The sequence below is a fragment of the Mytilus trossulus genome, chromosome 7 (assembly GCF_036588685.1).
Source record: "Mytilus trossulus isolate FHL-02 chromosome 7, PNRI_Mtr1.1.1.hap1, whole genome shotgun sequence".
Classification (NCBI taxonomy): domain Eukaryota; kingdom Metazoa; phylum Mollusca; class Bivalvia; order Mytilida; family Mytilidae; genus Mytilus; species Mytilus trossulus.
Window position 1 is genome coordinate 71,211,568 of NC_086379.1, and position 27,540 is coordinate 71,239,107.

General features: G+C 31.7%; 1 protein-coding gene across 3 annotated transcripts in view; it reads left to right on the forward strand.

Moving 5' to 3' along the window:
• LOC134725721 (cadherin-23-like) overlaps positions 1 to 27,540 on the forward strand; it is a 104,549-nt gene that overhangs the window by 33,987 nt on the left and 43,022 nt on the right. For all 3 annotated transcript variants that reach the window (XR_010108587.1, XM_063589755.1, XM_063589756.1), the window contains exons 3-5: positions 8,947 to 9,003; positions 13,773 to 13,813; positions 14,654 to 14,835. The gene's annotated coding sequence lies outside the window, so the exon portion shown is untranslated. The remainder of the gene's footprint in view (positions 1 to 8,946; positions 9,004 to 13,772; positions 13,814 to 14,653; positions 14,836 to 27,540) is intronic.

Consider the following 27,540-nt stretch of genomic DNA (forward strand, 5'->3'; position numbering starts at 1 on the left):
TTGTAAATTAAGGGCGTGTTCCTTCCATTTTCGACTGCTGTTTTGATAGTTATTAAGGTAAGCAGAAAATGTATTCTTTTAAAAATCCTGGGGTTTTGTTTATGGTTAGGATGTTTAGGTTTCATTGCTGGTAGATAATGTAACTTAGATATTGAGGTGGCTTTTCAACTGTTTTGATTCGAACGCAACTGAATATTTCAATGTAGACGAGTTTCTCTTCTGACGTACACCATTTTACGAAAAAATCGTTGATGATTTTTAAAATAATAATCCGTTTGTTGTTTTAAAAACATAAAGTTTGATTATCATTGAGCGTCACTGATGTAGACGAAGCGCGCGTCTGACGTACTAAATTATAATCCTGGTACCTTTGATAACTACAATAAGTATCCCTTATCGGAAATTCGTTCAAATATGTTATCAAAATGGAAATATTCAGAAATATGGAGCATAAAACAAATCCTGCTGTCAAAGGCTTTCTTATCTCTTATCTTAAGAAGTACATTTTTTAAAAACATTTCTAAATGATGGACACTACTACTTATGTATAAAAGGACACGTTGAGCATATCTGTATTTAGAAATGATTTCAATTATTCCTTTCAGCTATCAAAATCAACACATCTATAAATTACTTTGTATAAAAATGATATTAAATATTTATTAATTGTTGATCATTAACGTAAGATTATTAAGAGTACCACCCGAAAATTTAATAGCTATTGCACCTGTATTAAATATCATGAGAGTTGCCATACTCTGGATTTTATTAGTTTTTCTAAATATTCGATTCCCTTGCTACGTATTACATTTGTAGATTTTCAATTACCATAAATACACAAATATGATTGCTGATGTTTCAGATGGAAGATGATACGGATCATTAAGAAGACAACATCAGTATATCGATGCTCAAAACTTATAAATTTTCATATTTTGATATACAAATCGCGAAAATAAAACAATATGGGGAAGAACTCCAAAATGGAGAAAGACTATGTGTTTCCAGAGAGTACGGATCTCTTACATTTGCAAGTCAAAATATTTCTAAAAGGCAAAGATACAATTGATAAAATATCTCAGTTAAGAAACCAAGCTTATAATTTTGCAATATTTCTTGGATCCGATCCAATTAAGAGAAGAAAAAACGACTATCTTTTGAGTTTAAAATTACAATTGACAGTACCCTGATTATATATCAAAATGATTCAGTATTCACTATTACGTCTCACCAAAGATACCAAGCTTATCTTTCCGTCAAGAATTTCTACTGATTTAGCTGAAATACCTGAAATATATTGAACAATTCTAAGTACACCAAGATAGACAGGATTGAAGATACTATTGTGAAAATACCCAAGAATAAAACCTATCTAATCATTGCATATCTCATTTGATACGTAACGCTTGTGCATCATTAGTCTTTAAGAAATTCTTAAGTGATTTGCTCCTTAAAAACACCATGCTCAAACAGGGTTTTGAGAATTGGATTTTGAGAAGTGGAATTGACACTTTGTTAGATAAACGGTGACAATGACTGATTGCTTGGTCGATACGACATGTTTGTGTCTGAATTTTTTTGCGACGTTTTTTTACAGCCATATATAAGATACCAGAATAGAAGTCTTATATCTAGTTGTATCCATTATGTTTTATTCATGATTTAGAAATATCAACTCAGTGTAGATCCTCATGTTGGTTGAAACGGGCAAAACTGTGCGCTTACCTCTGCGACGCAACCATCTTGCCCTTTTTGTGGTTAATGCGATTTCCTTCTATAGTGTTTTTCGCCTTGATTGGTCTCCGATGTGTGAGATTTAAACATCGATAAAGTACTGGTGTTTTAATTTATTGTTCAGTCCGTTATATTCAAATGTTGTATTTCAAAATATATTAATAGTAACAATTGTATTCGTGTGTTTCTCTGTCCTGTATTTTCTCCCATTTACTTGTATTGTAGTACTGTCATGTAATATTGTCATTTTAATTTTATATTAAGTATTGCCATAACAGCGGGAGGTTTTGCATGCCACAAAAGCAGGTTCAACCCACCATTTATTTCCTTTAAATGTCCTGTACCAAGTCAGGAAAATTGCCATTGTTATATTATAGTTGGTTTCTGTGTGTGTTACATTTTAATGTTGTGTTTCTGTTGTGTCGTTGTTCTCCTCTTATATTAGATGCGTTTCCCTCATTTTTTTTTTTTGTAACCTGGATTTGTTTTTTTCTCAATTGATTTATGAGTTTCGAACAGCGGTATACTTGCCTTTAATTTTCAAACATTATCTGAATTCTTGATTGACCACAACGATAATTCATTAATGATTATATAAACATGAGATATGTCACGTCAAGTATAACTTTGAAATTCTTTTAAAACATTTGTAATATATACAAATATTTTGATAGGAGAAACAAAGTAAATATTGCATATATATACTTCAACTAAATTTAATCTTCAAAACAGAAAAAAAGGAATATGTTCATAAAATTCTAATCTATGGAATTGAAATAAAACAAGTATCAATGGTTAGAATATAGTATATACAATATGGTGACATTTTAGGTAAATCAATTTGTCAGCTTCTTCATTTCCTTACTAGATTGCTAATTTTGTACGTAAAGCAAATTTTAATCTTTCCCAAGTTTAAGGCAAACACAAACCTTGTATAAGATTGATTAAAAAGTCTCCTCGTGGCTAATTTGAAGGCTCAATCATTCCACAACTCGGTAGCTTTTGTTGAGGCTGTCATCTACATTATTTTCTGATGTAAAGCCTAACAATGGCTTGTTATTAGTTCTGTAAGTCTGTTCTATTCGGTGTAGTATAAAAGTGCATACGCGATTTGACTGACTTACTTGTTGCATGCCTGGGTGTGTTACACATTTTACCAATTTTAAAGATTTATTTAAGTGTTTTCCAGTACGCTGTAGAGAAGTACTAAATAAAGACAACATACTTAAGCTTCTGAATATTGTAAACACCAAAGATTTATCAGACGCTTATTGTCACATACCAATAGATATATTGACATACTCTTTAAAATAAGAACAAAAATGTCAAACACTAATGACCGTTACCAAACAGTAATCTTATGGAATAGGTTCTCATGCACATATATACGAAAACGAATTCCAAATGCTTTGTAGATACTTTATTGAGAGCACCCATCACTGAGAAAATATAACAATCATACGAAAGCTCAGATCCCAGGTTTATAATTTAAGACGATAGACGTCCAATTCGACTGCACAAGAGTCACCATTGGCATTAAAATTAAATTAAATTAAAAAAGCCAAATAGAGTATTGAAAACCTAAAAATCTAAAAGTTGCCTTACTCAGTAAATGCATGTGTGTAAAAAATACTTCAAACGCTTTTTCAAATAGTTACTTATAACAATGACCTTACATTCTACCATGTCATAATCAAAAAGAGAATAGCACAATTATTACAGCGATAAGGACGTATCCGTTGTAATATATACAGTCCGCCAAAAGTTAAGCACCACCGAAATATAACTGACAATATTTTTTTTAAACTATTGCGAAATTAATATTAATGTTTGGTGTTATGAATTACCTTTAACATACACTACGAAAATGCATTACGACCAAAAAGATTGAACCCCGATAAATCAGTCAAGCAACCTGTTATCAAATGTCATTTGAGCGTTTACAAATACCCTATTTCTCCAGGTGGTCGCGTTAGTGTTCCTACATTGGTTCGTCGACTTCTTAGAGGCAGCCGAAGAGTATGTCGTAATGTATAGAGACCTATACTAACAGGCAGGCACTTTACCGTCAGGTTTCAATGGCATAATGACTTTCTATGCTTGAACATAAAAAGATGACCAAACACTCATTGAGCAGATGCCAGTAGACGCCATAATACGAATTTCGCTGGAAACAAAACGGCCTTTGACCATACCAATGTTTGCACAAGAACTGCATTCAGTGCTGGTGGTGTTCCAGTACGAGGTTGCTTCTTATACCGTGATAAGCTGGGTTTGCATATTCTGCTGGGTAACATAAATGGACAGAAATACAGAGATTTTGTGCCTTAAAACATTACAGTCCCTCATTTTAGTAATCCCCCACAATATTGCCAAGACCCTTGTACATGGACGACAACACTAGACCACAAAGGGCAATGATTTTAACGGAGTCCAAAGAGCAATAAGCCATTTACACTATTTTTTGGCCTTCCATGTCTCCATATATAAACCCTGTCAAACATGTCTGAGACGCCATTAGCGGAAATTTCGATCGCAAAGATCCACCTTCACAATATTTTTTTCGATTTAAAAGTGGCATTTGTTCAACTAAAGTTTTGAAGGCTTGTACCGAAAATTTTACAGTGAAACTTAAATTCCGTTTCTAAATTGTGTAATTTACACTATTTCTATGAACCAAAAACCTACATGCATAAAACCTTCATAAATGACCAATATTCCCTTTGTGGTTTGTTTATGGTATACATTAACAAAATTACTCTATGGTTGTTTTCTTTTTTTGAAGGAATAATTGATTTTTTGAATTTGAAAAAAAATCGATGCAATAAAAATGAGTGGTGCTTAACTTTTGTCGGACTGTATATGATACAGTTATTCCATAACGGTAAAAAAAAAAGGATGACGATGTCCTTAAAACAATCAAAGAGATTACTTCAACACTTCGAGAAAACTTTGTTGAATAATTTCTTTGTTAGAATAAATCCTTTTCAAGAAAATAATGATAGGAATCGTAAGCTCTGGAATATATTTGTAATTAATAAATGTAACTCTCTATACGCAGGCGCTGCATGCATGTATTTCTAAAGAAAATAAAAAAGTTGAATTCATCTCTATCGACCAAATGGTTTGTTCTGAATTCGTCCTTGGTATTCATTTTAATAATACTGTATTTAAATATTGAATTTTCTTTACACACTCTTCATACGGTTATATTACTATGAATATGGTATTTCAACATTTTAATCGATACTAATTGGATGCAGTAAAGAAATCAAAATATGTAACAAAACTCAATGGAATTAAAACAGTCAAAATTAAATATACTTCAACAAAATCAAGACCGAAATTCAAGGAAAATTCAGAACGGAAAGATCCCACCAGTCGGCAAACTGATTTTCATAAATATAGGTTTGCAACTGAATTTGCTATCTTACCTTGTCCGTACAATGTGGTAATTAGTGCCTGTAATGATGGTGAACACGTTTTAGTAGACAAATTGATAACAAATAAGTTCATCAATCAATTAAATTATGAAGTTAAATTACATATCGTTTTGAATTATTACGTTATCAGTGTATTAAATGCAAAAATGGCAATGACATAAGCAATCAAAAATACATTATCATGATTATAAGAATAACGATGACTCTCTGATAAAAAGGAAAAAAACTGTCTGAATTACGAATTTAATGACGGAACAGCTACTACTGACACTTCAATCACACTGTAAAACATTCTGCAGATTTTAATCTGTTAATACAATACTTGTGAAGTGTATTATTTGCTTTGTACACATTGATTTCAATTGTTTCCTGTTTTTGAAGGGGGAAAGCTAATAAACCAGTGACATCTGTTTGTGACCATTGTAATTTAACAGGACTAATAACTCATTATTATATTTTCTCTCTCTCCCAGACGTTTCTGTTCGTCTCATGATTTTAAAAGAGATAAAGGTTAAATGTTTTTGTACTTTGACTTATCTTGGAATGTTGACACAACTTTATGGCAACAAAACATTCAGATCGATTGAAAGCAATTTTCTGCCAGTTGTTTAAACCATAAAATGTGTTGCATTTAATTTAGCGTTCCATTAAAACGTTTAACGACATACCCACGTATGTGTTATAATTATACTAACGGAAATATTCTTCTACAGTTTGAGTGGAATATATAAACATTGTTTGCAAAAGAACAATAGTAAAGAAAACAAACTAAATTAGAAAACCATACCAAACCGAACAAATGCTTAATTAAACTAAAAACTGGTTTGAGGATATAAAGTGCATTCTGTAGTGTATAGTTGGGAAAGAACATTGGGTAAAAATATAAAAAAAATATGTATATAGAGAAGGCAAATAAATGTTACAAATTGTCGGTAAGTTTTAACTGTGTGTGAAATCAAACAAAAGAGATGCATAGTTAATTTCAGGGGTAAATTCAGTAAATAAATATACGTCATCATGGACCGCCCATTTAGGGGAGAGCTTTCTGTATAACACTGAAGTCATATGCTCTTTTGATTGGTAGATAATTTTTGTAATAAATATTTTTTGGCAGATGGATCAAAACTAGAGTTAATTTTGGGGCCCTTTATAGCTTGTTGTTCGGTGTGAGCCAACTCTCCGTGTTGAAGGCCGTACATTGACCCATAATGGTTTACTTTTTTAAAATTGTTATTTGGATGGAGAGTTGTCTCATTGGCACTCACACCACATCTTTCTATATAAAAAAAATGCTGAATGTACTAAACTTTTTTCCTACAGGGTTAAAAAGTAATGGGGGTAAGTATATGAATTCAGTGCGAATCTACATTGTTTGTAAACAAGGCCATGTGAATGCCAAAAAAATGCTGCATGACCCTATGTTTGTATTAGTGCAAATGATAGGGCTACATTTGTACTTTCATGAATGTTATATGAAAGTTTCCAATTTATAAAGGTAAATCAGGTATAAATTTAATTCCATACATAGATTAGCATTAAAGTCAATGGGATAATTTTTACTGAATTTACCCCTTTTCAATAATTATCTAATCAATGTAGTTGTCTTGGAATTAGCGAATTGACGACGCGTATATATATGGTACGTTACATCTAAATGAAGAAGAATAGTAAAGTAGCATATCATAAGTACACAAAGAGGATGACAAACTATTGGGATATACCTTAATTGGGAATGATAAAGTTGAGAGTATAAAAATAAATACGACAACATATTAGTTGATAGACTTTTAAAGAGAATAACAAAACCGGTATTATAAAACTTTAGTTGGAATGACACAATCGCTGGTAATGATTTTAAAACGAAATGACATACAGAGCAATAAATACTACTTACATCCACTGGTAGAACCTGGGTTGAATTACCAGTTTTTTGTGGAGCTCGTTTTGGTGGAAATCAAGTCAGGCATTTTGCATATTTTTTTCACTTGGTTCGTTAATATATAGTTTTTTTTTTGTCAGATTTATGGACATCTCCCTTTTTGAATTTGACTTGTAGTTCGGTATTTTCGTTACATTATTTTATAATTATTTTTTATATAAAGTGTAGTTTTCTGAATATTTAAAAAAAAAATCTATTTGTCTATTGGGTTTTTCTGTCTTCTTTATTTTTGACTTATGATAGCCCCACTTCAATGAACTATATATTAAAAAGAGATTTTGTGTATACGTTAGTATAAGACAAAACACTGCATAATAGCAAAAGACGTTTTTTTCCCTCTTAGATAAAAGTAGGATCATAACTTAGTAGTCCATATAACAGTGTGGGAACAAAAACTATAAAGAGATTGAAAAAATATACAGGCATTATGTATAGGCATTATGTTAAGTCTGATTTCATACGCATGAAGATCGAATGACAAATCTGATGTAGCACGCAATTGGTTGAATGACATAGATACGGTCATACTTTTTACGATGTCAGAAGCACAATGAGACAGAAAGTAGCTTACTAAACTCATCATATATAGATACCAGGATTAATGTTTTGTATTTGCGCCAGACGCGGGTTTGTCTACAAAAGATTCATCAGTGATGCTAGATTCAAAAAAAGTTTGAACCGACAAAATTAAATAAGAAGTAACTCTCATGTACCTACATAAGAGAAAACAATCAAGTTTGTTTGTTATAAAACTAGTGAATTTCGATAGTAAAAAGAAGATATAGATAGAGGGTTGTCATCCATAAAGCAATTGAAATGCAAGGTATCATACAGCTATCGGTGCACTTATACATTTAGCAAAATTAAACATGTTAATTGAAAGACATTCGTAACAAAATGTAAGAAAAAATAAAGGGGGTAAAAAGAGATGAAGACATTAAATTTTCCTGGGGAATGGTTTATTTAAGAGCTACAGATTGATAGATATAATAATATGACATTGCCATACAATTTGAGGAATGACAACAAGAGGAACTCCCAAACCTATTTAGAGATTAGTCCATAATTTAAAAGAAATCTTGATTGAGGAATGGCAAATGTATAAAACATTAACTAAGAAGGAGTTGGTATATTTAAGAGCGATAAATCGATAGAAAGAATTACATAGTTCGGATGATAATAAAACCTGTAAAATAAAGGAATGAAAGTCATGGGCCATAAATCTTTAGAGGTAATAACAACGTCAGGGGTCATAAATATATAATGAAAAATCAATCTAAGAGCAAGCATCTTCAATAGTGCAACTTATATATGAGGTTAAGTATTGTTCATATTTGAGAATACAAACATAAGTAATAAATAACATGTTAGAAAGGTGGTATGACTTTATACAAGCATACTATGTGTTAAACTAGTGATATTGTTATAAGTTCAATCTCGATTTATATATATATATATATATATATATATGGTAGATGATATTTATTTTTGAAAAAGGCTACCGTACAGCGATTATTAATAATCACTTTCACTGTATTGATTTTAAAGTTTTCTTATCTGTGTAGTAAGGGGTATATAGTAAACAAAATAGGAATGTTGTATCAAATGAGGTGTCTCGGTTCCGTTCTAACGTAATCTTAATCAAATGTTTGGTGAATATAGAGGATAAATTCACGTAAATATCGGACATAGTTTACAAATAACGGTTTTAATCAAACTTCTGACTGTATTGTTTAGTTTCTGTGATTTAGTTGTCAACCGTATTACATTGTACATACGTATCCAAGCCAGATTCATTTCAGGATAAATATATTCTTGTATTTTTTTCAGTTTGATGTTGTGTTCCATAAGAAGAATTTGCATGAAAAGGAAAACATATATTTGCAGGTAAGGAAATATTAAAATGATTATAATTATTAAAAAAGGATAGGGATAATAACCATTTAAGATTAGAAAATTATGTATGTGTTTATATTTTTTTTAAATTCTTGTCCCTTATGGCATCAATTTTTGGGGTTCGTGTTGCTTATTCTTTAGTATTTTATGTTGTGTCATGTGTACTATTGTTTTTCCATTTGTCTTTTCATTTTTAACAATTGCGTTGTCAGTTAATTTTCGATTTATGAGTTTGATTGTGCCTCTGGTATTTTTCGTCCCTCTTTTATCATACCTTGAAACGAAATTAAAAAGTATACTCGATGTCAGTCGTTATTTCTGTTTTACTAAAACCTTCCTTTTGTATTAAATATATCTCTTAACTTACAAAACAATACCACAATTTCATATAAAATAAGCAAATTGTTCTCATTATTATTTACATTTAAAGTTAATGATAAAGAAAAACTGTTTTATTTTCTTTGACTTGGATCAACTACTTTTGTTTTCCCCTCATATCCACGTTACCCTTACTGGTCATTCTTTAATTCAAGAACAACAAAGACTATCTATAGTGATAAAATAATGTCTATTTAACACTCAGTGGCGAATATGTCACTTGTGTTTTAGATGAAAACTTGATCATAAAAACTGGATATCTTGAAGCAAAGTCTTATGATAACGCATAAAAAGTGTAGTTGACAAATTTTGTTTTTCAATATGAACTAAACTACAGAAAGCCCATTGATTATAGATTGAGAATTTTTAGAATATATTTCCTGTTCTGACGGATTTTAAACTTTTTTGCAACCTCAAAAGATAAGAATATTTTGTTAAATTCTATATGCAAGAATTAATCTTGGAAAGTTGTATAATAAAGTTCTAACATTTTAGTTTGATTTACAATGTACAAATAATTGATTGTTACTGACAAATAAGGTAAAAATTAACGTGGAAATAAATTCAACGACTGATTATATTGTTCCGCTCATTCGAAGCGTTCCAGGCAGCATGTTATGCAATACTGTGATAAGAATATTACAACTTAACAAGAGGATTAGTTCAATGTTGCAGACCTTTCATCGATTAAATGAAATATCTTTTTAAATGTAACCTTGCACTAATACATAACTAGAAGACAACTACCTGAACAAACTGAGTATGGCATTACATAAATACGTGTCACTCACAGAATTCGGTATATCTTCACCACAGCACTACGTGTTGTATTATAACGAAACATTCTATGAAAAGATTCACCAATCAATGAAAGATGTAATAGCTTCTGGCTGTAAAGAGATGTCAAAACTGGATAAGTGTCACACTTTAACGTATGGATTAAGGATTCGATAGGTTTTCGTGTTTAAATGATTTAGTAAGGCCCATTTAGTAACGATGCTATCAAAATTCATTTTTTTAGTGTGTTTTCCGATTTCATTTAAGAAAATAGGGACGTTGCAGTGATATTTTTCAACAAACTAGTCCAAAGAATAAACAAACAGTACAACGTGGATAAAAAGTAGGAAATTAAGTATTTAGTTTCCATCACTCCATGACAAAAGTCACCAATCAATAAACGATATAATTAGCCCAGACTGTCAAACTCTGGTGCCATGTAATAACAATATATCACCTTAACACCAGGATTACAGACCTAATTAACTGGAAGATACAAAATTAACTTTAATGATAATATGTCACTGACTTATCTATTAATATGTACGCAAGAAAGATTTCATTATGTCTATCTACGAAATGTTCAGTGGAGCTAAAATAATGAATCGAAGATATCAGAGCCGAGGGCAGACAATAATGATCTGATAATATGTATGGGTTAGAAATGACCAACAATTATGTTTGTAGGTTTCTCCGAGGTGTTTTGGGGATTCTTTAGATTACACATTTATGGTTTTTACTGATGGGTATGATACCAAATAATGCAAACAATTTCCTCTGCATCCGATAGGCATTCTAAAATACGGCTTCAAAATCGTTGTAATTTTGGCCTAAAAATCGTTGTTACTGTGGCTTCAAATCGTTGTAATTTTAGAACACTTTGTTTTAAAGCGACCTGTGTATATTAAATGAGATTGAAAAATATCTACATCATGTAGATTACGTCCACACTGTCGATCCTTGTTCGATAAGATCTGTATAAAATTGCATCGTCATGAACAAAAGACCAATACAACGGTTATTCACCAATGATCAAACAGGCACAATGGCTAGGTTATGTACAAATTAGAATTTACTAAAACAATAAAAGCCTGGAGGTTATGTAGATGTACATGACTCATTAAAATTGTCACTATTTAAGAACAAAAGATTTTGTTCAAGATAAAAAAAAAATATGCAAAAAGCATATAATGTTGAATGTTTGAGTGCTAATCAAAATGCCTAAAGTTAAAGTCAATCCAATATAAAATGTTTGATACATTCGTGTAGAACCACTGTAAAATATCTTTTACTGATCGCAAAAATAATCAGAATACAATTTACTTGATACGAATTATCTGATAATCTAAATTGTTCAGATGATTAGAATCCCTTCATGGCAATTTTTTCATACATAAAAAGACTTAGTAATTGCTTACCAATTAGCAATAAAACTGATGAACATATATAAGTAATTAGAGAAGGGAATATACTTCAAATAGAGCCAATAGGCATGAAAATCCCATGCGAGTTTTTTTTATCATTTTGAAATACGTTGCTGTACACTTGGATACTTACTGGTTAAGATAGTACAAATCATGTTATATTCGTTGATCTGGTTTTATTTCCTTGATTAAGACATTTATCGACTTATTACCGATTTCCTGCTTACGAGGAGCAAGAAGACACTTACAACTATTTGGGTAGAATCTTTTCTTATCATGAGCAACTAAAACAGGAATTTTCAGCCCTTCTGGAGTACAATAGATGATTTCCCGAGTTTGTTTACTATAGTAAGTGTGTGTTGCTGTTCTGATTGGTTGATAATTTCCGTCTTCGTGTTTAATTTTATTTTGGTCATAGTGGCGTCTGTCTCTTTGAGAGTTATGTGTTGCCATCTTTGTATTTCTTTCTTCTTTGCCAAGTTTTGTTTTCGTAAAGTCTTTATTTCGGTTTCCACATTTTATAGATTTTTTTCTAAAAGTTCCTCACTGGTCCAAACCAATTTGAAAAAAGTCTTAGCATAAGAAATAAAAAGAAGATGATGGCAATCGCTGATGAAACAGTAGTCCAACGACAAAAGTTACCCAAAAATATATTAAAAATAGTAATAAAGTACAATTAAAATTAAGATACATTATTTAAGCAAAAAATTTAAGACGAATAACAACACGATGTATTCTTCTTGGATATCTATTTGGAATTATCATAGGGCAAATTTATATCAAAAGGATAAGTTGTTATGGCAAACAACAAAACCGAAAACTACAATGTGTTTTCAGTTGAATTTTGCATTGACTATTCCATGTTCGTACAATCCGAAATTGTTCCAATTCAACTTGTTTTCCTCTTTTAAAAACATTCATTTCTATTCTGTTCATGTTTAGGATGATATTCTAAGGTGTAACATTTGAATTTAAGCTATTATAATCTGAAGTGTCTACTGATATAAAAAATAATGCATCAGCTATCTGTATACCTCTGTTTATTAGATATATAGATATGTAAGTAGTTATACACACCCAATATTTACTATTTACCTGAAACGAATTTGTTCTTATTTGAAGATTATTTGACTTGATCCGCATTTCTCTGTTGAATCACTTTCCCACTCCATAACACTGTTTATTTTGGCGGGAACGTCGTGATCTTGTAATGTTTGGTCGACCTTTGACACCATGCACGACAAAATGACAGACATTTAAGTGCGTTTGACTTCAGACGTGAAAAACATCGTTATTTCGATTTTCTTAACGTTTACCCTGAAAGTTTAAAAAAAATGTAGCTTGCGGAAGTATCGGCAGCTTTGGTTAATCCTTAGAAACCTACGTAAAATTTAGTCAAATACGAAATTTAATTTAACAGGCGTTTTTGAACCGGGTTGATTGATTGTCAGTTGCTTAACGGTCATCGGCAAATTTTTCATGCATATTTTCAGGACGATTCGGAACGAACACCGAACAGGCAATACCATTATGCCTGTATGCAAGACCCCTAGTAGAAACCTTTTTTTTTATAGCTGATACCAGAATCTGTATTGCGGGATAATTTGCTCTCAAAGCTGTGACCGTTAAATTCTTAATTGCAGATAAATTTTCCAAACACTGGATCTCTTTATCCTTACGAGATTATATTGTCACTGTTCTAGAATACTAAATAACCTCAACAATAAAACCAACCATTTCTCTGTGCTATTTATTGAAACTTCATTTATATAAACTAAGTTACCATGTTATCTTTTAAACGTTTTAATTGAATTAATGATAAACACAGAGAAGAAGATATAAAATATAAACGACTGTAAGTGAATTATGAAGGCAAGAGTGACTTAATCAAATAACTAGACAGTCTATGATTCTTTGTGAAGAAATTAATGCTATCCAAAAGGCCAGAAATTAATGAATATTTACTTTACAGATAGGATCATGTAGCATGCTGTCCGGTGGGAGATCCACATTTGTGATCGGAATTCTCCAATGATTTATATCGCTGGGTTTTGTCAACAATCGTTTATATGATCGTCTATTGTCTTAAGGGTAGATCACGTGATAAGGACATCTGGTATGTGACCAATGAGGTGTAATTTTGATAAACATAATTAAACATTATCATTATTTTAATTTCAGACATCATTTACAGTGCTTTTAGGATTAATGACGTTTTAGAGGTAAGTCCAGTTATTTTTCACTAAAATATACACCACTTGGAACACTTAAGTGATATACCATTCGGGACACTTTAGTGATATACCATTCGAGACACCTAAATGATATACCATTCGGGACACTTTGATATAAACTTATCGAAACAGAAGCTGCAACAGCAGTAGTGGCAGCAAAATAATAATAAAAAAAAAAACGCTTGTGGTTTGAATTAATCGAGTTCTGCTATGATTTTCACATGATTCAAGCTATATTCATCTGTGCTGGATGAATAATAAAAGAAATTAGTTAAAACACAGACATTACTATGATACTTAAAATAATGATTAAATGGTATTGAATATCTCTGCTTAAATTGTTAATATCTTGGAATAATTGTGGGGTGTGGGAAACTGTAAGTGTTCAAATTATGCATTACGATAGAAAACTTTCAATTCATAAATAGATAATGGTTTAAAAATTAGAGCTGCTTTTTCAACTAGAAAATTTGACTTCAGTCGATTTCAACTGTTCAGAAGGTTATTCTGAGTTTTTATTCTCTTTTAATGATTTATTTATTTGGTTCCCAAACATTCAACTTGTGAAAGCTTTTTTCATACACACGCACGGGGCGCATTGTTATCATTATTATGCATTTATAATTGTAAAATCACATAATCAATTCCATATCACCATTTATGCATTTGCTTTGAAAAAAAAATTCTCGCCTACAGTGGTCTTTCCCTACCCAAAATTAGTCACGGAACAATTTTGTTTGAACATATACAGGATATGGATATCGAACTTAGTTTACAAATAAACAGTTTTAATCATACAAAATAAACACCATGTTGTAATATTTTCAGAGAGACCCTGTCAACGTACATTTCGACGTATCTTAGTTTTATATTAGAATTACTTTGGAGTATTACTTGTGCAAGCCAGGAATATTTATTACTGTGAATTTTTCGAATAAACAGATTTCATTAAACTCTGTGGATTATATGTGACGTTTGAAGTATTAAAAAAAAGAGAAACAAAGAAAAAGGTAAGATTGTATTTCTTCCCCCAAATCAATACATTGTTGTAAAAGTTATAACAGCCGTAAAATAAAAGATTGTTAAAATTGGAGGACTTCGATAAAAATAAAAAATACAAAAAAGTAAAAAAAAAAAAACTAAAAAAAACCCGAAACATTTAGAAATAAGCATTGTATATACAAAACACAAAATATATTTATCTTAATTGCTTCTCGAGTATTTATAAAAGAAAAGAAAACACTTAATGGATTCTTAAACTTAGATGCTCGTGAGTACTTCATTCACTGGATCTCGTCTGACTTTGTTCACTCATTGAAGTATGAATTATTCAGTTAATATATTCAAAGAAGGTGTCACTACAATGTTTGCTCCATTTGCTGCCTGTTGTGACCAAATAATGACTCTAAGATTTTAACATTGCCGGACTGATACATACTCTAAAACAATGTAATAAAAACACGAATGTAGTACTACTTTAAAAAAAAAAAGATATAAACAAGCAAACAAGTCTACGTTTTCAACGAAATGTAAACAGAAAATATATGTTTCTTTCTTCTTATCTAATTTTCAAGTATATGAATATATGAATCAACGTAAAACAAAATATATTCATGGTTAAAGTTATACTATAGCAAGATATCATCGTTTTAGTTAAATCATTACATCTTTTAAAAACTAAAGTTCAATATAAAATGTAACACGTTTTATACAAAATAATACACACGGTCCATTCACAGATGTAAAATAAGTAATACAATTTAATAATACTGATGTACATATGCAAGGTCCGATTTCTAAAAAAAAAGCAAAATAAAAGTTTGTAAAACTTGTTCTAACACATAAATAATTCATATTGATACCCTGTTGTGAGAATAATCTCTCGGACTAGAGAGTGATCAAAACAAAAGTAAGCTTTTTATCTACCCATAGCTTGGGTCGTGTATATAACCTAAACTTAGATAGATTAAAGTCTTACGAATCTTTATCACCATTTTATACAAACCTAAAACGAGTTCAAGCTTGATCAGATTCCAGTGCTTTTATTTAACGTAGAATGTGTAATGGCGCAGTACCATTTTATATATAAAAAAAAAATAATGATTGTGGTGTAATTGCCATTGAGTTAATTCCAGAGTAAGCAATAAACTATTTATGATTGTTTTAGCTCGATCTTAAACAGTGTAAAACAATGTTTGCGTTTATTTTCAAAATCCATTGCGTTTGAAAGATAATGTTCTCATTTGGCAACTATCATGCATCTCCTTATTCTTATTTTACCATTATCATGGTTATTACGTCATCAATAGAGAGTGAAAGGTTATTACTTACTGATTCCTTACTGTCGTCGTATTACACCACAATCAATACAATGTAATAACTATTGACTATTAAAATCTGTCACAACCAAATAATCATATTCCACCTTAACAAAGGAATTACAGACTTAATTAACTATAAGATAGTAAGTGTGATGGTATCATGTCATTGATATATCTATCATTATACACGCTACATCTCAGTACTTATTTCTATCTCAGAAAACTTCGGTCAAGCAAGAACATTTATGATAGCAATGATTCTATCTTATATTAGAACAGTGGACAAGTACATATAGTAATACTATCCCTCTGAAGGACATGCCCTTGACTTACAATAGAGGATACCATGATTCTATCTTATATTAGAACAGTGGCCAAGTACATATAGTAATACTATCCCTCTGAAGGACATGCCCTTGACTTACAATAGAGGATAGCATGATTTTGTCTTATATTAGAACAGTGGACAAGTACATATAGTAATATACTATCCCTCCGAAGGACATGCCCTTGACTTACAATAGAGGATAGCATGATTCTATCTTATATTAGAACAGTGGACAAGTACATATAGTAATATACTATCCCTCTGAAGGACATGCCCTTGACTTACAATAGAGGATAGCATGATTCTATCTTATATTAGAACAGTGGACAAGTACATATAGTAATATACTATCCCTCTGAAGGACATGCCCTTGACTTACAATAGAGGATAGCATGCTTCTATCTTATATTAGAACAGTGGCCAAGTACTATATAGTAATACTATCCCCTGAAGGACATGCCCTTGACTTACAATAGAGGATAGCATGATTCTATCTTATATCAGAACAGTGGACAAGTACTATATAGTAATACTATCCCTCTGAAGGACATGCCTTTGACTTACAATAGAGGATAGCATGATTCTATCTTATATTATAACAGTGGACAAGTACATATATAGTAATACTATCCCTCTGAAGGACATGCCCTTGACTTACAATAGAGGATAGCATGATTCTATCTTATATTAGAACAGTGGACAACTACTATATTGTAATACTATTCCCTGAAGGACATGCCCTTGACTTACACTAGAGGATAGCATGCCACATCTTAGAATGGAGTTCTTTTTATAGCTGGCTATGCTGTATGGGTTTTGCTCATTGTTGAAGGCCTTACGTTGATCTATAGATGTTTGATACCTTAATGACATTTGTTCTCTGGTTGAAAGTTGTGTCATTTGCTACACTACCACATCTTCATATTTTTCATATACCTGAATCGATAAATCAATCAGGGACATTCTATAATACAGAATGTCCCTGCATCAACTACCTGGTTCGGTCTTCAGACAATCCCGTATCAGATGCAAAAAAAAAAAGTTGAATTCACAGTTCTTACTCCTTACATATACTGTTGATGGATCATGTTAATTGGTGGTTAACTAACGAAGTTAACTAGTGAATCTGCGATTAACTTTTATTTGTGTCCGGTTTAACTAACGAAGTATACTAGTTTTTCGGTACATCTGGTTTGCAAACTTTCTTACATAAAATCGGTATATATTATTAATTTGTATCCTATTTTCAATCTAATTGGCAAGTAATTATTGTACCTGCGTAAAGCTGGTCATTTTTTATAACTTAAAATCACTTATATAATGTTTTTTTCATATGATTAAATTGAAATTCCAATAAAACGTATAAACAGTTAGTGGCTTATATCCAACAATATCATTAAAGCATGGATATAAATCATAACTAATAGGTTTTCAAAAAGCAAATTAAAATCTTCAAAAAGAGCTTCCGTATGCTTTAAATTATAAAAGTTATATAAATATATGTAATGCAATTTCCGTAAGGAGGAAACATTCTAAATATTCAGATTAATATTTAGAGGTAATCGAACGGAACATAAAATGGATGAAATAACAGTAAATCTATTACATAACAGCTTTGTTGGTGTCATTACTAGAATATTTTATTGTCAGTCAACTATATTTAGAGCAGTAACGTCTTTGTTGTCTGTTTCTTGTAATCACGCGGCATTTGACTTTCAAACAGTAATTACAAATGACTGGCATTTTGTGTCGTTTGGTTTCTGTCTCGATAACGTATATACCCAACACATAATGCATCCATTATATATATTATATGTTATCGGGCGTTCAAGAAACGTATGGTAGCGTATGCTTGGTGTTTGTCTAACGTAGATGGAATACGCGCTACGAAGGAAAACAGTTTCTTGAACGTATTTGAGACGCGTCCCGGTTGTATCTTGGACGTTTATTATGGGCTGTTTGTTACAAACATACCCGCATACGTTTAAGTTAAAGTCGAACGATCTCGAAGCGCATACAACGTGTCCTAAACGTGTCTCAAACTCTATATCTGTTTGAAATCAAAGCGCGTTCAACTATGTATAACGTGCGTGTAGCGTACAGGTATACGCGCTACACACGCTAGAGTTGGATTAAAATGTTTATGCTGCATAATATTGTTTAGCGTTCCTCTGGCGTGCAACTAACGTATAACGAATTTGTCATTTTTCTCTGTACGTTTGGTGCACGTCGGTCTATACGCCAATGTGTGACGCCGGCATTACCGCCAAAGGGAATAAACTAAACTTAAATAAATTATGCAACAAAAATAATAGGGAAAAAAAATATGCAAAACAAACGAGACGATATAATGGAATAATAAATGGCTTTGAAAACTGTTTGCATCACATATCCATCTTTATATAATTTTGAATAAGACATTTTCTAGGCACGTTCGGTTTAACTGTCCAAGCTGTTCTATATGTCAGGCCTCTGTGTATGAAACCTTTGTATGATTGTAATGTTGACAGTTACATAAGTCGATTCGTTCTAAATTAAAGCTTTCTTGCACGTCTCAACTAGGATTTTTCCAAATATAAAAGGATATCGATTGTGCTCCTGTTTTCTTGTGTTCATTTTGATTCTTTTACAAAACTTTTATTTTACTGATCTGATAAACAATCGACGCTACCAGTTTTTTTTTTGAGTTCATGCGATTCAGTGTTCATTTTTACCATGTATGGGTGTCTTTAATTTTTTTTAATTTTCTATTATATTTGAAAATAGTAAAATACTGTTATCATAGATTGTATGCTGTTTCGATTCTTTTTGCCAGAAGCTTAAGTTAAGACGAAACCGAAGCAAAACAAGGGTAACAGGTTGCGAGATTGATGGTAAAAAGAATATGAGATTGGATGGTTAAGTTATAAGAATTGATTGTAATTAATTAGGAGGATTTGATAGTAGAAAGTAAAGTTGTGAGAGTTGATGGTAAAGAGTTATTAGAAATGTTGGTAAAACGATATGAATGACCGACATGAATAGAACTAAAAGCTTATCGCATTTGGCATACAAACATTATATAAACAGTGGTGATATCATGAATGGGTTAGTATCTCAATTGAAACTAGTTCTTTTAAATGATTCATAATTTAAAGCTCATCGTTGACAAAAAGGGATTATATGTATTCATCCTATATATATGTTCCGGACCATATGAGTATTTCGACCATACGCGTATGGTCATGACCATATGCATGAGTATAGTACTCGTTTGGTTATTAACGGGCCGGACCATATGAGTATTTAGACCATTTAGGTATTTTTTTCAAATTACAAATGTTGGGTTTTTTTGGCATTTGCGAGTCATGGTAGTGCACGATCCTTTTCAGTTACATCTTTTTTTTTGCGAGTGAAAAGCTAGCCTTTTTGCAGCTGCGTACAGTGATACCGAGGTCTTTGGCCATTCTGATCTCTACGGTGGTTTTTAAGAAGCTCTTACTAGATCTCAAATCTCGCAAAATGACTGCAATACACCATATTCACAAGACATTTAAAATAAACTATGTTACTTTCCAGTAACTTCTTGTTACAGTAACAGTAAGATATTTTTGGAATTTAATTATTTAAGTGGAAATATTGTCATTCACCCGTAATAAAAAATCGGCAATAGACATCGGTCATGACCATCGGTATAAAATATGTTTGTATAGTTTTGACAAGTAAGTAAAATAAACTTTTTGAAACTTCTAGTTTTTATTTACCAAATCTTTTTATCATAATATAATAATAAAATTACCTATATATGATAGCGTCTTTTTAATTAACGGTCATACCATGTGAAGAGGGGAGAGATCTGTTTGCGCCAAAAATGCGTCCTTTTGCGACACAAGTTTTTTTCGTCAATGCTACGTTTGCGCCACAGTTTTTAAAATTGAATGGTATCATTTGCGTCAAAAACAAAACATACGATTGCGCCAATTAGACGAAATATTACTTTCCTACTCCTTTATTCAGCCTGACTTGGAACCGGCAGTTTACACTGCAAATGTTTCCTTTTCTGAAACATAAACTCATTACTGCTGCTGCATGAATACTTCAAAAGTTAATGTATTTAGTAGCTTGTAACTTCACTTTATTGTCCAAAAACACAAACATTGAAGGTTGAAATGCATAAAACAGTTTATAATAATAATAACTAATATAATAAAAGAGCCCATACACATGGTGGGAACAAAGAAATGTGTCATCAACATATGTGGCTAAACATAATCAGCAAAAGCTTCTATTTTCTTCTTCATTGGTATATCTTTATTATAAATATTCAGCAAAGCAATAAGTTTTTTTTCTCTCTCTGTACATTGACTTTCTAGTGCATTTTAAGTCATTTTCTCCAGATGCGCATCTCCATGGTGACAAATCTTCGAAGATATGATACTTTTTTAAGCCAAAAAATAAGAATAAATATATATTAAACATTATTATATATGATAGATATGTGTACAGGTAAATTGGCGCAAATGAGTTTCGAATATTGGCGCAATTGATACATTTGTAAAACCAAATTTGGCGCAAATGATACCCCTGAAAACCAGTAATTGGCGCAAAAGGACTGCAGCGAAGAGTTTAGAAGTATTAAAAGTAAGCTGTAACAGAATGTTATTTACCCCGACCATATGAGTAACCATACGCGTATGGTTCCAATAGTCATATGGTTCGGAACATATACCAATGGAAAAAAGTATTTCAACACCTTGATTTTTTAAACTTGAAAAATCAGTCTCTTATTTTGGATGGAATATGATAAAATATGTGTAAAACAATATTGAAACATAGTTTTTGATAACATTGGCATTTAAACGAACGAAAAATGTATGAAAAATTTATCTTAACACGATTTTAATAACAAAATGAAGTGTTTTATTGTACAAAAAAAATGCATTTTACAACTTTTACTGTACTCGAACTTTACAATGTCAGACATTTCAAAATTAATCTTAAGATGATTGTTCACATCATGATTGATCGTTATACGCCAAAAAATCAGTATTTTGTGTGCAGCCTCCATTCAAACGGATTAATATTAAAAACCGCCTCTAAACGTCTTCTGATTCCTGCCATAAATCGACTAATTTTTCTTGCTAAGGTAGCAGCAACCATTCCTGATGAAGGACATTGTTTTTTCATGACGTGTTTGAACTGGTGCGTCCTTTCGCGTACTTTACGCCCAATTTTGTCCCGTATATGCACGGTATGGTTCATATCCAGGCTACGATCGGGCAAAGGAAGATTCACCGAATTCCATTGGAACATTGGATCTTCCTCCACGATGCTAATTTCCCACTTTGGCGAGCTGTGCACTACATTGGATACGGACAACTGTGTGTCTGTTCGTAAGCAAAGGTCCCCGAAATGATCTTATCTCACGATAACCAGTAGCGATGAGTCGATCTCGAACAGTTCTTGTTAAAGGCTCCTGCAAGGCTATCACTCTCTTTTTAGGATTGTCTTGTATGCAATGGGGTTCCATCTTACCAACCTTCATTATGCTTGGTTTTCCCTAGCAGATGGTATAGGGGATCTTTTTGGTCTTGAAAGGTCATTAAAATCGTTTATTGCCTGATTTTTATTTTCAAAACGACTTATAGTGGAATGGTGTAGACCAACAATACGTGCAGTTGTCACAGCGACATAACTGCTTTTCTGATGCTGATAATCTGCCTTCTTGCTGCAGTTTAGAGTTGTGGAGGACCCATTACAAGGTGTCAATCACATAACTTTATAAACACTTTCAAAGTGTTGAAAACAATGAGTATAAAAACATCTGTTTAGTTGTTTACGGTTACAGTAGCTGCATGTGCAGAAAAGAACTTATCGAGTCGATATTTATTGATTAAACTCAGGTGATGGGTAAATAATGTGTAACTAGTTCTATTTTAACAAATTATATCACAAAATAAATAAAAAGTGTGTCTTTTATTACAATTTTGTATTGCAATACGTTTTTCCATATGTGTATATGACATGAACTTTTTATAATGCAGTGCGCAAACAAATTTCACCGAATTCTCTCGCTTCAGTCACGACATTTACTTTTTCTTCAATCCTTCCAGCAATAACTTGTATTCCATTGTTCAAATGGAAATCTGTATCTGACATGAGCACGCAAAGTGAATTAGATAGCGGTGTCACTTCTTTTCCTCCATTATCTTGTATGTAGAAACAGCGCAATTATGCATTTTATTTTTGGTCGAAATTCTTTGCCTTGCTCTGATTTAATGATTTCAAATTCAAATTCCTTATTGAACATTTTAACTGCATGGCTACGTTTTAATTGGGATTTCCCGTTCATTCATCTTGCAACTGTTAAATTTAGACTATTTGTTTTCATCTGGAGCATTTATCTTTCGAATTAAGTTGTCTTGAAAAAAATATTTCAGTAATAACTTTTAAAATTAAAAATTGATTGAACAAAAAGAAGTTTGGAAGTAACAGGGCAGAATGAATTTAACAGGGATTCGATGGCAACATTTTACGTGCAATTAGCGACATTGTCCATTACATAACATGCTCTGCTCTCTGTGTGTATGATACCATGATCGATTTCGTTTTTACCCGTCTTTATAAAAGTTGCATTCTATGTTTGATAACAAACATGCAATCTGAATGCATAGCTATATATCACTCCCATAGGGTTAATGCTATAGATCACTCTCGTGGAGCTATAAATCACTCTCCTGGGTTAAATGCCAGCTATATTAGGAACGATTAAGCAAATCTCTGTGAAAGTTTTAACTATTAATAAATCTTCGGCTAAAATAAGGAGATGTGGTATGATTCAGGCAAATGGGACAAATATCAACCAAAGTTCATATGAAGTGAACGAAAAATGTGAAACATTGTGACGGCTTATTTGTTACAAAACAATTTACGAAAACATATATGTCTGACCTGAGCCAGCGACAGCCATTAAAAACTCCTAAATTTGGACATAACAATGTGGCAGGGTAACCATGTCCTCCCTACCTATGTTTTTGAGTTTTGATAATAAAGTATCGTCTAAGTATTGAAGGTGCCAACCCCCACCTTAACCTTGGACAGTGCTGTAACCGTACAGTAGGACAGTTCTGTAAAAGTACAGCAAAAGAACTAACTTAAAAACATTATTTGGAAAGGGCGGTAAATATCTTTAAAGGTCTTATGATTGATATAAATAAGATGTAAATTAAGTTTACGTCCAAAAAATGCCCAGCTACATTATAAACTCAGAAAGTACATATTTATTTATCTAATAGTTGGTGTTTGTACATAATCTGTTTCCGTATCTGACTGTAAATTTTAATTTCTTAATTTGTGTGTGGTTTTTTTTTTAATGTATATAAAAAGCATGTTGAATGTTATTGTGTAAATTTTACAACGTTATTTATACCCGATTGTAAATCACGAAAAGATAACAGAAACATTCTCTGTATTATGCCCAAAGGTTTTTAATGATTTCACAATTACATTTTATATATGATTTACTAACTGATTTTTTAACCCTACAAGTTCAAAACAAGACGATTGCAATCTTTTCCTGGGGTACATCACATAACATTGTTATACAGTGCATGTGTGAGCACACCTGTGTAATAGTGTTATTTGTATTTCAAACAAATTGAAAATTAGATCCTTGAACTGTAAGTGGTCAAAATTTTAATTAAGTTTTCTAAATTTTAATCGATGTAATAAGTATGTTTTGTCCATTGTACTTATTACAATGTTCTGATTTGAAGATAACGATATATTTTTTTATTTAGATTTAATATCGAATAAAAAGTGTTAATAATATGGCTAACTGTTATATAGATGTCAATTGTCGTTAAATCAGCACCAAAGTGTCCAGAACTGTAAAAACTGTCCATCGCACCTGCTAATCATTATCCATCAGACGACAAGCTGATTGATTTTACACCATAACAAACCAAATCATCAACGTAAACCAAGTTTTAAATATGTACATAACCAAATAGCTTTCGTATACTATCATGAATTTATAAACAGTCCGGAGATGATCATAATTACTTTTAAAGTATTCTATTTAGTGTTCATGGTCTTCACAATTTAATAGCAACACGTGTCCATTTGGGATGTAAAAGTAATATTTTAGTGTTATAAACTTTGACAAAAATCATTACCTGCATTAGTATACTACCTGGGTATACTAAATTCTAATATTTCCGAAATTTAATTTAACACGGCACCCAGGCTGAAAGTGACCCAATGAGGGTACACAACAGCATCAACTGTGAGAACGTTATCGACCAGAGAGGTCTGTGATGTTAGTACACTCGTTAATGTAAAGTAATGTGTCATCAAGGATCTTTTTGTTCACTTAAAATAATCAACCGTTTTAATCGGTCGTAATTTAATGCAAATAATCGTTAAAAGCCTTTAACTGTGAACACAGGAAATATTACACTACTTTTGTTATAAAGTAATAATATTTACCCTTGGAATAAATGTGTTGCAACAATGGAAATAAAGTTATTTTGATATGGATAAACATTCTCATGTTATTATAAACCTATGTGGGTATGTACACTTTCTTTTTATTGTCTTTATTTGAATTTTTAAAACACAATCTATTGTCTATCGAACCATTCGAGCCTTTCACACAGAACTATCAAAACTGAGGTTTGAAAATTGAGTTTCTTTGATTTGATGTCACCAATGAATTCTGTAAAAATCTTGTATGATGTTTACGTGGTCGTATGACCCCTACTTTACGAACTAATGCGGAAAGATATTTCCTAAAACAAACCATTAAGAATTCATTGTGACTTTCAAAGTAACTTAATTTCAAAATAGATTATAGATACCATAATATTTTTTGAGTTTAATGATATATTATGGAAATTATAGATTCTGAATTTAATGAGTAAATTTTGCCGATACGACTATCAAAATACAAATTAAAAATAATTCAATTTTCATAAAGGGTTTAAACTTTAAAAGATTGCTGTTGTACTAATTATAAAATTCATAAAAATTAATTTTAAATGGTTGAATTGCTTCCATGATAGTTGAATGAATTGAAATCTATATCCTTTGTTAAAACAATTGATGTAATTTTATTAAAATTAAAGTCATTTTACACAGATGAAAGTAAGAAATTGTGCAATTATTGGCGGCACACTACTGTGTATTAGACTAAATTGTCATAGAATTTGCTAACTGAAGATAAAATATTCACTTATTTAGAGATCATAGGGTGAAATGTCAAACAATTTACGAAGTCAACTCCGAGAAATGTTTGTCATTATTACAGTTTTATGTGACTACGCTGAATCTGATTAAGAACTTGTCCCGTGGTCAGGTTTAGTACAATACATCAATAAAACCATGTCTGACCATAGCCTAACAACTATGTCCGGAAAACAATGAGGACCGTCACTCTAGTGTCCGAAATCTGTAAACATAGCAAACTTTATTGAGGCTACAGGAAATTGAATTAAAGATTTGGCGGAAAATAAAGATAAATAAGGCGAATCAATGAGTGAAAGGATATTGTTTATTACAGGATAATATATGTTTGTCCCTTTAACAGCAGCATGCAATCAGCATAGATTGCTTGAAGAAAATTTGCTTACAAAAATATGGCTTCAGATTTATAATGATGATTTTACGATTGCTTATGGATATAATCAGAGTATAAGACTCGTATTATCAATCACAATCTTATCTTTCCGCAAGAAACAAGAGACATGTATTGTTTACAATTGAATTCGTGGACCGTCGAGTAATTGGTTTTCGGTCCATTCTTAATTGATTTGGAGAAATTGTGCCGTTGTTTAATATAATGTCTTGTCAACAGATGAATAGTTGTTGTTTGGTTAACTACATTCTGTCAAATAGTCCAAAGAATCTTATTTTCTTTCCCTGGTAAAGCTTACTTGATTGTTTGGAAAAATGATATTACAATACTGGCTTAACCCTGCAACGATATTAGTCTTGAAAACAGTCACGTTTGAGTAATGAGATATTGAAAATAGAAATAGAACAATAGAAAGATTATTCCAGTAAATACGATAGACACTCATGTTTAAAAGTAAACTACACTATAGTCGCCACTACCTGGTCGTGGATGATAATTCATGTTATGCTTGCTCGTCGATCATGTGCATTCCTGTTAAATATTTTACAGCTATGCTTGAGTTCGGATTACTAAGAACTTGACATATCAAATTGATACTTGTTGACGACAATATGTTGAATGTTTTGCAGCTATGCTTGAGTTGGGGTTACTTGACATGTCACATTGACACTTGTTGACGACAATATGTTAATGTTTTGCTTTATAATATTTTGTTTCTAACGTTGGATTGCTGCCACGTTAATCCCATTAGCTGATTTTATTCAACCATATGAAGGACTTTTATGATGTTTATAAAAGAAATTTAATCTAGAATATAGGGAAGGAATGAGAAAAACTGAAATTTAGTCTAGACTTTCCTTTTGGAGATTTATAATACCAATCATAAACAGGGGTGGATCCAGCCATTTCCAAAAACAAAAGAGGGGTTACAACCACATGTCCCCATTCTAATGCATTGATCGTCCATAAACAATGGTTGGGTTCCAACCCCGGAACCCCCCTCCCTGGATCCGCCACTGATGAAACAGTACATCTTGCCTAATGAATTATTACCTTCTGTACATGTATTGTAAGCAACCTCATATATTTCCTTTGGATACATACAGTGCTTAATTAACGTAAGCTTCAGACTTCGCTAAGTTTGCACTATTTGTTGATAGAGAAGAAAAATTATAGGGTAGTGAATCATTACAAACATGACAAGACAAAACTAAGGAATTAAAATTCCCTCCAGAATATTGCATAACAATGTCAGCATAAAGAACATCTGTTTTCCTGCAATAAAATTAAAACTGCTTTTCAATTTCGCTAACCTTATTGAAACATCATGCAGAAAATATAATTGATATGGAATTAATTTAATTTTAATGATAGGGTTCATGTTTCAATATTGAGTTAAGAAACGTATGTGTAGGGGGCATATCTATTTTTGTGATTCAACTCTCTCAAG